The sequence below is a fragment of the Mustela nivalis genome, assembly GCF_964662115.1.
Source record: "Mustela nivalis genome assembly, chromosome: 1".
Taxonomy (NCBI): domain Eukaryota; kingdom Metazoa; phylum Chordata; class Mammalia; order Carnivora; family Mustelidae; genus Mustela; species Mustela nivalis.
In genome coordinates this window covers 107270854-107280726 of record NC_139020.1, presented here as the reverse complement: position 1 = coordinate 107280726, position 9873 = coordinate 107270854, and positions in this window count along the sequence as shown.

Here is a 9873-nt window from a genome sequence, read left to right as displayed (position 1 = left end):
TGTAAACAAAGGAGAGGCCTGGACCGAGTCCAGGAGGCAGGCGATGTTTTCCGGTCATCCCAATAGCCTCAGAGCCTCACCTGACACTGCATTCGTGGAGTCAGTGACTGTTTGGTAATGGAGACCTTTTAAAAATAGTCCCGATGGTGGGTACTGCCTCGATTTTCCTAGATCCTGAGTCAGAAACTCAAAAATATTTGCAAAGGCCTTCTGGTTTTTATTGGAGTCACATTTAGAGAGGATCATGGGTTACCAAAACATGACCTCACACCACAAATTCCCTGCTTTTTCAACTTTTAACAGTTTCCTCCTTTTTTTTTTTTTTTAAAGATTTTACTTATTTATTTGACACAGAGAGAGATCACAAGTAGGCAGAGGCAGGCAGAGAGAGAGGGGGAAGCATGCTCCCCGCTGAGCAGAGAGCCTGCTTCGGGACTCCATCCCAGGACCCTGAGATCATGACCTGAGCTGAAGGCAGAGGCTTAACCCACTGAGAAAACCAGGCACCCCTTTCCTCCTTCTTTTGATGAAGGATCGCTTTTTGCTTCTTCTTCTTCTTCTTCTTTTTTTTTTTTTTAAGTTTATTTATTTGACACAGAGAGAGATAGCAAGAGAGGGAACACAAGCGGAGGGAGTGCGAGAGGGAAAAGTAGACTTCCTGCTGAGCAGGAAGCCCTGATTTGGGACTCCATCTCAGGACCTGGGCTGGCTCCCAGGACCCAAGGCTCAGATCCCAGGACCCAGGGCTCAAATCCAGGACTCTGGGATCATAACCATGAGTTGAAGGCAGACACTTAATGACTGAACCACTCAGGTGCCCCAGAAGGATTGCTGCCTTGCAGTCATATAGGTGAACTCTGATGGGAGACAGCTGGGGAGGTGTGCTGCTGGCCTCAGCTGGGCGCCCAGTACTAACACAGACTTGCAGAAAGGCTCTTTGTCTCATAAATCAGCATGTACCACCCTTGAAAGACACCAATGCTATGTCTTACAAATTATAGACACTGAAACATTAGGATCCATTCTTAATCAAATGTATTCTGCAATCAAGTTAAATTCTAAATTTTTTTCCATAATAACTTGACACAAAAATCAAGGGCAGGGAGAGGTGGGGTAAAGAGCATGTGGAATTTTTGCTTCTTTGTTACTATATTTTTGTATTGCTTGAAATTTTACAATGAGTTTGTTACTTTTAAAACTGGATCCAGGGAAAAGCTCAGTGGATAAATGCATCCAGTCAGTGAGGTATGTTGTTTGGGTTCAAATCCTAGAACTGTCACTTAGTAACAATGCAACCACCAGTAAATGACTTAGCCTTTCTGTGCTTCGTTTCCTCACCTGTAAAATGGGGAGTAATTATAGTACCGACCTCATAGGGTTCTTGTGTGTCAAAATGCATGAGTATACGTAAAATATTCAGAAATACACATGAAGCAAAGTCAGTGTTCTATCACTATTCATTTTAACTATAATAAAATTTTATTAGGATTTTCTTCCCAATGAATTTTTAAGATGAGGAAATAATCTGCCGTTTCCTCGCCCAGTTCCTGGGGCCTCCAGAAGTGCGTTGCAGTTTCTGCTACTTCTTGCATCATACAGTCTCTTGGAAGAATGACCTGGGCTCCCATGTGGAAATAGCAGCTACCTGTGAGCTTGGTGTCGTACTCTGACCAGTTTCCATCAGTAGGTCCCGTTGGACACTGAAACCATTCTGGCCTGAATCTTAGAGTTTCTTAACCCTCTTGGATTTTGCTTAATTGCCTTTGAAAGGAGTGAGACAGATTAAGTAACTATTATACATCTGGCACCTGCAGTTTCTACTGTATCATAGAATGTACTCTTGAGTATATTATTTGTTACGTTCTTTTTAAACTCCCTCTTTCCCCTGCCTACCAGCATGAATCCGCATTAAGATTTTCCTGTGCTGGGGCACCTGCGTGGCTCAGTCATTAAGTGTCTGCCTTCAGCTCAGGTCATGATCCCAGAGTCCTAGGATTGAGTCCTGTCAGGGTCCATGCTCAGCAGGGAGTCTGCTTCTCCCTCTCCCTCTGCCTGCTGCTCTGTGTACCTGTGCTCTCTCTATCTCCCTGTCAAATAAATAAATTAAAAAAAAAAATCTTTGAAAAAAAAAAAGATTTTCCTGTGCCTCTGTATCATCTTTTTAAAACTAAGTGGAAGACTTAAGGCAATTTGATGGCTATTTCCTGAGAGGGTTTGTGTCCCTTTGACAAATGCTGCCTTAGAAATAACAGTTACTCATTCCTTGTTCATAGGAATTTCATCTAGGAAAATGGTCGTAGAAGTTTCATTGACAAAATGAGGTCATTAAAGACATGCAATACTCAAATTTGGAGTATTCAATGCTTTCTTGTATAAGCAATATAGATTGTTTATTTCTCCATTTACTTAGCTCTTAATCCAGTAGGTCTCAGTTGGCTGGGCATAACAGAACACTCTATGGTCCGATGGGGTGAAGCTTCTTGCCACCCTCCTGCAGGGGGGTCGGGGTTTGCAAGAAGCTAAGTAGATCAGAACCCAGAGCCAGAGTGTCCAGAGAACAGTACTGGAAACACCAGCCAATTTATGGGGAAAAGGGAGAGAGAGCTCGAGGGCTTGGAATACCCGATTACCAATAGGCAAATATGATCACATACTTCAGTCTTAAAACAATTCTGTCATTCTGTATCTCCTCTAAGATAAAATCTTAACTCTTCACACGGTGTTTAAGGATCTTTCATAGACACTAACTGGAAAAGATACCTGCGTTCCTGTGTTTATAGCGACATTATTTACAATAGCTAAGACATGGAAAAAACCCAAGGGTCCATCAAATAAATCAATGGCTAAGGAAGTCATGGCGTGTAAATATATTATTGAACCATTAAAAAAAAGTAAGGCAATCCTGCCGTTTACAACAACATGGAGGGATGTTGAGGGCATTATGCTAAGTGAAATAAGCCAGACAAAAACAAATATTATATAATCTCACTTATATGTGGATCTTAAAAAAAAATAAAAAAGTTCCCAACAGAGACAGAAAAACAGACTTATAGAAAAAGGGATCAGATGTGTGATTACCAGAGGCAGGGGTAGGGGGAAGGAGACTAGGAGAAAAATGGTCAAAAGGTGCAAACTTGCAGGCAGAAAAGAAATAAGCACTAAGGGTAGAAGGGACAGCATGTGACTACAGCTAACCCTACTGGATAATGCATAGGAAAGTTGTGAAGAGAGTAAATCCTAAGGGTTCTCATTACAAGGAAAATAAATTTCCTTTTCTTTTTTTGCTTTCTCTTTTTATCGTATCTGTATGAGATGATGGATGCTGACTCAACTTACAGAGGTAATCATTTCACACTATACGCAAGTCAAAGTGTCATGCTGTACACCTACACTTCTACAGTAATGGAGAGCAATTATATCTAGAAAAAATAAAAATAATAAAATGTTTTTGAAAAGTCCTTCACAATCCCAGCCCCACACACCTCTCAGGCCTCAACCTGTATCACTCCTCTCTGTGATGGCCATGTACTAGATGATTCAGAGTGTCCAGAATGATTCTAGATTACTTTATTCTTGAATTCTTTGCTGAGCGTTCCTGCTGCTTATAATACATTTACTCCCCTCCTCTGTTTAACTGCAATGGCTGGTTCTTCAAGCCTTTATTCATGCAGTATTCCTTCTGGAAACCTCTTTTAAATATGTGTGGTGCACGTGTTTATCCAAATACATTGTGCATTCAGAGGAAACCCTTGGTAGTGCCATAAAAGCGGAAAGATAAATGTAAAATCTTTAAAATGAAGGCAAGATGAGAAAGGATTTCATAAATGTGGGGTCGAGTCGGATTCATTCCAAAAGGCATCTTTCGAGAGCACATGTCTTTGTCTTACCTTTTCTTTGGCCTATAATATTGGTAGTTTGCCCCACATTTAAAGCCAAGAGCTCTGGGTGCTACACTTGCAAGATTCTCAACAGCAATGCTAGAAGGCCTATGTCCATTCTAGACCGTGAGAACCAGGTAGGGTTTAGGCAGCAAGGACTCCCATAGATAAACCTTGAACGTGTCAGTGTGTGTTTGCCATTACAGACAAGGAATGGGCAAGGCCCTCGTACATCACCAGGGGACACACTACATTTTCTGAGCATCTTTCCTTCCCCTCAGTAACGGAATGCTGTGACCAACGAAAAAATCAGTAACCGGAAGCATTTGCCAGGTAAGGATTACAAGTTAAAATTCTGAAGCCTTTATAGTACAATAAATTAAACAAACTACATGTGAATATCAACTTGACATAACAGCTTGGTTTTCTCTGATTTTAGCATCTTCCAAACTGTGCCCCTGATCTCCCCACAAAGCTGTTCCTCCTTCTTCCTCCCTCCGTGATAGCCCTTCAGGTGCCCAGGTCGTCCTTGACCCTCTCGTCTCTCTCACATACTCCAAATTCAATCTTTGGTACATCCTGTTACAATATGTACAGAATCTGACCCTCTCACCAGAGTCCAACCCCACCACTCTGTCCCCATGGCTGTCAATCTGTCTTCTCTTATATTGAAAGAGTATCCTAATTTCTTCCCCTGCATCCTTGCTTGTCCCCTGCAGTCCACTCCTAGAGTGGGTATGGGTGATTCTACTCAAATCTAAGTTCTGTCCTGTTACTCTGCTTCTCCAAGTCTTCTTGCCAGCTCCTGTGAAGACCTAGCAGGCCGTGTGCCAGCCGGCTCTTGCCTGATGTTCTATGGTCCGTCTCTCCAACTCCTACACTGGCTTATGAGCAAGCCACTGGGCCGCACTGGCCTGCCCACTGTTCCCCTGGACACACAGGGGCGCTCCCACTGAGGCACTGTGAGAGGCTGAGACATGGCCCCTGAAGACAGTCACATCTTATCCTTGAAACCTGTGGATGTTACTTTACATAGCAAAATGGTCTTTACAGATGTGATTACAGTAAGAATCTTGAGACAGGGAGATTTTTCTGGATGATTGGTAGGGGATGGTTAAATACAATCACATATATAAGAGGGAGGCAGAGGGAAATTTTATGACACAAAGAGAACGCAATGTGAAGACAGACCAGAGAGAGATTCCAGGATGCTGACCTCGAAGACCAGAGTGATAAGGCCACAAGCTAAGGAGTAAGTCTTCTCTAGGGCTTCCGGAAGGAATGTGGCTCTGCACTTAGGCTCTGGCCCAGTGATACTGATTTTAGACTTCTGGCCTCTCAAACTGTGAGACAATACATTTCTGTTATTTTAAGCCATGAAATCTGTGGTAAATTTGTTCAGTGGCTTCAGGAAATAAGCACAGGGACTTGGCACTTGCTGTCTGCCCCACCTGGAGTGCGTTTGCCCACTGGTAGGACACCCTTGCTTATCTCTTTCGTGCTTTTCTCAAATATGGCTGTCCTTTGAGACCTTTCCCTCCCACACTATCTAAACTGTAATCCTCTCTCATCCCTCCATCCATACACTCTCCATCTCCCTCTCCTGTTGACTTTTTAAAAAATTCTGTCCCATTAGCAACTACCACAGTATTATTTTATTGTTTATCTCTCTCCATAGAATGTAGCACCATGAAGGAAGGGATTTCTGTCTTTTTTGCACCGTGTTATCCCCAGCACCTAGAAAAGGATGGAGACCTAGCACGTACTCAATAGTTATTGAATGTTGAATGAATAAATAAAACCAGAGCACGCAATGTGTCATAGAAGTGATTAAATCACCAACGTGTAAATAATGCATTACTCCTCACTTGAAATAAAGTGATTTGAGCGTATATAATCAGTGGGACATACAAAAAATTAATGATCTAATCTAATTATTAATCATTTAGTGCTTTTACAGTCAGTGTTAATGGTAGTATCCAGTGCTAATGGACTCTTAGTTGACAGACAAAACAATTATTTATATTAATTTAAGTAACTTATAGCATCATTTTATAAGAAGAAAAAGCTGAAATTATAGTTGGGATAAAAATGCTTTTGCAACAATGTTAAAACCCCATTGGAAAATATCAGTATGAACTTACAACTTAATGAAATATATCTTTTCAAGCTCATCTCCTTAAGTGGTTTATGAATAACGTCACCCCCAGCACATGACTGAACTCCAGCCCCAGCATACAGATTATGGTTTTTGATATTTCTTAAAAGGGTTCCCAATATGTCTGATATGTCTGAGGGAAGTAAGACGTCTATTTAAAAATTAGACACCCTCTTTGAGGGTAAGTTTGGGTAGATTTAGGGTTTCTCCCCTCTTTTTTATAACTGGCATTATGTCGAGATTATGGTGACAGAAAACATGATATCCTACACTAGACTTATGACTGTAAACCTAATTCCAAGAAGCTAGAAGTGCTGGAATTCCCCATCAGTCCCAGAATTTGAGGGGAACCTTCATGGACAGATCATGTGTTAATATGTCCCTCTCTGCACTAACGTTCATGTTAGCATGTCGTGAATATTAAACAAATCTTTGCTGGTATGGACTGACTGAAATTACAATGCCTATGTGTTATTGGGTCTGTGGAGACTTATTATATGGTTCTTATGTTTTTAGAATTCACATTCAGCCTCCAATGTAAAGGATAAACACAGCAAAGTCTTGCCTCTACTCACTCGTTAAACAAGATTTTAGGGGCGCCTGGGTGGCTCAGTGGGTTAAGCCTCTGCCTTTGGCTCAGGTCATGATATCTGGGTCCTGGGACTGAGCTCCATGCTGGGCTCTCTGCTCAGCAGGAGCCTGCTTCCCCTACCCCCCGCCCAGCCCGCCTCTCTGCCTATTTGTGATCTCTCTCTCTGTCAAATAAATAAATAAAATCTTTTTTTTTTAAACTGTGATTTTACTTAGCACCTACTATGAGTTTCAGGTTTTGATACTCACTGGAGAAAACACACAAGATGAATAAGACAGTCTTCTGGAGGGAATGTACTGATATTGTGGCAGGGGCTTGAGAAGTGCATTCGAGATCCTGGGACATTTACCAAGAGCTTACTATTACAAGATACTCTGTCTCATAATTTCTTTCTTTGATCTTCCTTTGCTCATCTACCTAAAACCTCTCTCAGGGTAAGGACATGATGGTTTCTCTAGGCCTCTTTCAATTTTATGATCTATGACCATCTTCATGAAAATGTTCAGAAGGGCCATTGTTAGACGCTGATACTTTGGGACAATCCGAGGAAAGGGGAAAGGCAGAGGTAGTGTCCATTTTCTTTATATTGTGTCATGGATCACATATACAGGGGAGTAATAAAACATACGCATACAATTTGAAGGATAATAATGCACAGAAAACCTGCATAGCACACACCCAGGTCAGAGAAATCTTTGCCAGCCCCCTAGAAACCCTCCCATCCCCAATACATAATAATCCCCTATTAGAGTCACCTTTCCCCATCTGCACAAAGGCAATTACTATCTTGACATGGTGACAATCGCTTTCTTGGTCTTTAAAAATTATATGTCATATCCGTAACTACCCTGCATCATAGAACTAGTTCAGCTCCCTTGTTTTAGGAGGGTGCTCATTATTCAGGAGGGTCCTGTGATGGATTTTATTGTTGTTCATAATATTCAGGGCCACTCCATAAAGCAACCCCTACCACCTCACCTTTGGCAAGATATATTTCCCTGTGCCATTGCAGGCTTGGCTGTGTCACTTGCTTTGGTCAATGGAATGTGAGGAAAAGTGACGAATGTCATTTTAGAAGGGAAGCTTTAACAGCTGACATAAGCTTCCCCAGGCTTCCTCATCACTCTGTCATGATGCCTGGAATTATCCCAGAGAGGAGCTCTAGTTATTTACGTGTGTGTGTGTGTTGCGCCTCAGCTCATCAGAAACCAGCAGGTTCCCTGAGAATAGCTAAGGAACTCTGATGGAGGCCTTCAACCTCTTGGACAGAATTCAGCATAGGCTTTATCTACTGAAAGTCTCTCCAGACCCTTCGACTTCTACTGTCTCTTTTCAGCAGAGAATTCTGTATTCTTCCTTCCTAACCACTAACTCACTTAGTTGACTCCCATCCTCTTTTTTTTTTTTTCCCCCTAGCAGGGAGCACTCTTTTTTGTTTATGTACTTCCCTTACATAGTGTGACAATTCTTCATGATAATTTTGCCTAGGATAATAAGGTTCTGAAAAAAGTGACAGTAGATATGGTCGCCTTGAATACAGACTTCGGGGTATCTACAGCATGGCCCATAGAATTTGGATCCTTGAATACCAGCAGGAAAAGGATCTAGGCTGCCTGCAGTTATTCTGATTGGTGCCAACTGATGAAAGCATGACATGAAATACTTCCAGAAGCAGTTTCACTGTATGTTCTGAGAGCTGTTCCAACCGTGTGACCGCTCCCAGGATTCAGAGTCCACCTCCTCTTGAAGAGTAGAGCCTGGGCCGGGCTGCCTCCAAGTGCCGCATCCTGGGGATGGAGAGGCCTTCTTAACCATCCTTGAAAAAGATTCCCTGGGAGCCCTGCATTTGTCCTGGAGCACCTTCCATGGATCTTTGAATTGTGGAGAGCTGGGGGAAGACGGGACATAATTTGCATTTCCTCTGGATTTGTTTCTTATCCGGAACCAGTAACTCACTTTTTTTTTTCTTTATTATGTTCCATTATCCTACATAATTACACTAACTCACTTTTATTTCACTTTCTTTTTTCTTCTTGGGCCCTCAAACACCTCTATAGAACAACACATTCCCATCAGTAACAATGGCTGCCAATGACAGGGGTTCTTCTCTGGGCCTAGAGTGGGTAGAGGGGATATAACCCCCCTCAAGACCATGCACTGAAACCTGTGGGGATAAGGGTTACATACAGTTTCCAAAAGCCTTCAAGTGATACTACCCCCCCCAACTCTTTATTACCTTCAAATTCCAGACTCTACAATGCCATCCCTTGTATTATTTGAGTAATGAACATTTTTCAAAAGTATTGATTAATATTTATCAACCCATATTCCAAATTAGAGAGGAGACTAGATATTTTATCCTTCTCCTTTTTGCCAATTTTGTTTGCACAATACAGGTGCATAGTAATTTATTTTATAAATGAATAAAATTTCCTTTATTAAAAAATACTATCTAGATTAAAAAGACAGCAGCGATGTATAATGAAATGGCCAGTATGTGATGTGGCCACAGCTGCAAACATTCTTACATTATGAGCTCCTAATTTGTGGCTTCTGGTGCAACTCAGTGCCATCACAAAAAACCGAGATAGTCTGTTCATTGGGTTGAATCATAAGCACATTTTTTTCTTGAAAGGAAACAGGGCTGTTGCACAGAAAGATGAATTATATTGGTCTCTGCTTAGAGGGCTCCCACTCTAAATTACACCTGATGTAAATTACACACCTAAGGGGATTGCATCATTTGGGTAAAAACAAACAGATAAACCCTGACAATTTTCACCCTCTATCTTTTTGGTTTTTCTTCTTTGTCATTTGTTTTCAGATTCATTCTGGATGTGGCTCTAGCCTTGGCCATAAGCTCCTCAACTCATTTCAATTCCAGGGAACCCACATGTCCCCCATCTCACCTGGGCTGGTAGCTGACCCCAGGGAGGTATGAGCAGCCCAGTCATGAGCCCAGTATGAGAAGCCAAGTTAGTTTCCCATTTCTGAACCTCAGGTGTCTTCATTCAACGGCAAGAGATAAAGAAGTCAATGAAGAAACCATATTTTTAGAAAACGTCTCTTCTAGAGCTCTTGGTCAAGGGCTCTAAGACATAGTTTTGTTCTTTCTGACATCCTCACCATAAAGCTAGTGGAGAACATTTCCCCATTCTAAGAAATGATACAGTGGTATTGTCCTTGACCTCACCCCATGCAAAAACCACTTGGAGACAAATGCCAAGACTGGAACTCAACACTGA